Genomic DNA, 3,569 nt, shown 5'->3' with positions numbered 1-3,569 from the left:
ATTAGTCATTGATATTTTTTAATTGTTAGTCTTCATGTTAGTACTTCAATCCGAATGTCCCGAAAACATTCGCAATAATAATAACATTTATTTACTCACCCCTTTAGTGTGAGGGAGGAACTTGCCCGTCGTATTCTCCAGATTTTAATGTGTCACGTTTTGTCGTTCATCAATATTATTTTACGGTTTGTGTCTGCCGTTTGATGTCAAGTGGTTTTCGTTGAGCCCCCAATACTTACCTCTCTTCGTTGATATTTCTAATTCGTTCATTGGTAGTTCGTGCCTCTCCATCCTCTGGTCCGTCCCCAGGTGTTGCGGATCGGGTACGTGCACTCCGTGCGAGTCTCCCGAGCCTTTTGCGTCGTGTAATGTTTTTTTTCCTAGTTCTGCGTGGCGTCGCGAAGTGGCGAGTGCGAACGACAGCGGAAAACACCAGTCGAATTGGACGTTGTTTTTATTTATTTTTTATATATATATTTTTTTATTTTTTTATTTATTTTTTTATATTTTTAATCCTTGCAAAAGAAAAAAAGTCTCCTCAGCTTCCGTGCCGCGCTGTCGCGCGTTATCACGGAAGGGTACCGGCAACAGGCTCACTCCACCGTTGGTCGGATCCGCGGTCCCTCGAGGTGCATGCAGTCAGCCAGTGGCGCCAATGACCAGTCAATTTGCGGTTGGGCCGGCCCGTCGTCGCGACGTTTCGGGCGATCTGCCCTTCATCAGGCGACCGAACCGACCCACCAGCTGACTGCCTTTGCAGGAAAGCCCGTAGCGTCGATCCCGGTGAATTAACGGGAGGGATCGTGTTCGCGCGCCGGTTTCCGGGGCAAGACCCGTACGCTCGTTAATTTATGACCTCTCTCCCCGCTGTCGACGTTGTCGCTCTTTCTTCCTCCACCACGATCTCTCGACGGATCCTCCAGCCGATGTTCAAAGGAGTTCTTCTCCGTGGAGTCGCCGTTGCTGCGTCCACACCCCCGTCTTACAGTGATGTCACGTCAACTATTTCAATTGAAAACAATGTACAGGTGTCGGTCCTATTTCCTATTCCGCGAACAAAAACTTTTGCAACACATAACATCCTTTAGCCCGGTTAGCCTGGTAGCTTTTCAAGCTTTCCTCCGGTTAGCTCCAATTTGTTAAACGAAGCGACCTCAAGACGTCCGTTCGTGCTTCGTTGCCCATTCCTTTTATATTGGTTCTATCAATAGTCAGGTAACAGGCTATTCATCCCATACATTATTAGAATCCCATTTTGGGACTACCAGTTTTTTTCTCTCCGTATCAAATTTCGTACAACGTCATATAAACAGTGTTCTCTAAACCGTGAGTCCATTACGGCCAACTAATTGTGTAATCGTACATTCTTATCTTACCTCCTCTCCGCGGTATCCGGTTCTTCACAACTTCGATTTTTGTCTCTTTCATTTCAAAGTATATGTGTTAATTAACTCCATTACCGTGTGCCCGCGTGTAGCCAGCGCCGTCGTTGTTAGCATGTTAGCATCGGCTCGTATCGTGACGGTTCGGTTGCGTAGGTACAATTTAATAACAAACCAGTCTCGTCGAGAAGTATAGCGTCCTACTCCGGAAGCGGAAAGACTCCCTAGCATTTCCGCCTCCGGGTCGTCGCCCCTGGTAACCCGTTTTTGTTTAACCCTCGGCAATCCCTCGTCAAATCCCGTCTCGCCAATCCTATTCGGAGTGGATAACTAATGTTAGTTATTTTGACGCGGTTTCAAAAATCCGTGTGATAATCAATCTTAGTGAATTATTTATTCATAGGCTTTTTGTCAGTGTTAGCGGTGTTGCGTTCGCGTCATATCCGGTGTTTCAAAACGCTTCCGTCTCCAAGTTGTTGCCCCTGGCAACCAATGTTTGTTCGAATTCTAGTTACTAGTCCGTCGGACACCATTAGCCCTCATCTCTGCAGTTATTTATTATTTATTATTGTTAGGGTTTGATCGTTATTTCCAAAAGTCAAACATAATCCGTCGGTGTTTGTAAATTGTTTATTCATGAGATTTTATTCAATATAGACGTTATTGCACTTAATTTGTTTCAGGCGTATCTACTCATTCACGCTTTCGGGTATGAAACCCCCGTTCCTTCCAGTTAGTTGTTCTTTAAGCATATAATCCTAAAACCTGCTTCCCTTTTTGCTGTCGTTCCCCGTAAAAAACTTTTGTCGTAGTATTGAACTCCGCATACGCAATCCTTCGTGTTGTTTCGTTGTTGTCATGACTACGATTACAAACCGGAAACGATCAGTCCCCCTATTCTTTTACGCTTCCGGGTCGTTTCCCCAGGCAACCATAAACTCTAGGTTATCAACCATTTACTCCGGTCCATTTTGTCAAATCCTCCGTCATTTCGTCTATTGTCACAAAATATGTCGTCCTTTCGCCTACTCAAGCGCAATTCCCCCATTGTTATTTCTTATTAAGGACGATTTTTCATTGTTCGAATTCAGGTCTCCTTACGTTCCAATTTTGTCACGCCCCTTTGTTTACAATCCTACGTTCTAACCTCCGCTTACGTAAGTAGCTATTCACTATCTGTTTCAACGTTCTAACGCAGTCTCTCAGTCTTATTTATTATATTCACCCGAGCCGTAAATTGTGAAGGACTTTTCATACCATTTTTTTATCTACATATATATATATATATATATATATATATATATATATATATATATATATATACTTCGTATATAAACCTGTTAATCGGTCAGAACTCCATCGTGGAGTCCGTGTGGTGTTATTGTTGATTACGGGCACCCGTTTTATTCGTGGGTATCACCAACGTCATTTACGTACGCGTTTATCGTGAAACATGTTACGGGTAGAAAGTTCCCCGATTTTATTGTTCCTTTATATAACAAGTTGTCTCACTCCAACAGTTGTGATCCGGATTTTTCGTTTTTGTTGCTTTTGCTATTTTGTTGATCTTTTGATCCCTTTCCAATCGTAACTTTATAATCTCAGGAGTCAGTTGCTGCGTTTTGCACGAACGCAACTCCATCGTTGAATCGTCAAAGGATATTATATCTTACTTTTTATTTTTTTATTTTTTATTTTTATTAGTCCTTATTATTTATTATACATTATTTATTTATTTTTTATTTATTTTCTCTTCTTTCGATACATTTAAATATCTTTCTTTATTTTGTTAATCTCCAATTTTTGTCGGGGGTCCGAAATGCCTTGTTTCATCCCATCACTCCCGTTCGTTATGTAATTTGCGTAAGTTGTCAATCTGATACGTCTATGTGAGCCGTGTCCACGTCATTAACCAAGTATTATTCTAATGTGTAGCGTGTCGTTATTTACATTATAGTTTTAAGTCTTTTTTTGTGTTATTTTGTACGAACGTCCCCATGTCAACTACGTCATTTATTATGTCCCGTTTTATTTCCGAAATCTTATCTATGATGTTCTCATTTTGCGTATCGTCTCCCTCAATTATCTATACGCCCCCCATATCTGTTTTTGTGTCCGTAAAACCGTGGATATACGTAAATGTGTTCCGTTCAATAAAAACCTCTATATAAGATCTCATTTTACATT

At 41.4% G+C, this 3,569-nt stretch overlaps 1 long non-coding RNA gene across 1 annotated transcript; it reads right to left on the bottom strand.

Moving 5' to 3' along the window:
- Positions 1 to 441: 441 nt before the first annotated feature.
- Positions 442 to 3,290, bottom strand: LOC148428442 (uncharacterized). Its single transcript, XR_015866082.1, has 2 exons — positions 1,377 to 3,290; positions 442 to 1,002 (listed from the first exon to the last, which is right to left on the bottom strand). It is a non-coding gene; the product is annotated as an uncharacterized LOC148428442 (long non-coding RNA).
- Between the last annotated feature and the right edge of the window lie 279 nt (positions 3,291 to 3,569).

The sequence above is a fragment of the Hippichthys cyanospilos genome, chromosome 1, assembly GCF_059441005.1.
Source record: "Hippichthys cyanospilos isolate Australia breed blue-spotted pipefish chromosome 1, RoL_Hcya_1.0, whole genome shotgun sequence".
In the NCBI taxonomy this organism is placed as follows: Eukaryota; Metazoa; Chordata; class Actinopteri; order Syngnathiformes; family Syngnathidae; genus Hippichthys; species Hippichthys cyanospilos.
Note: the sequence above shows the minus strand (reverse complement) of the source record. Positions and strands in the feature narration are given on the sequence as shown.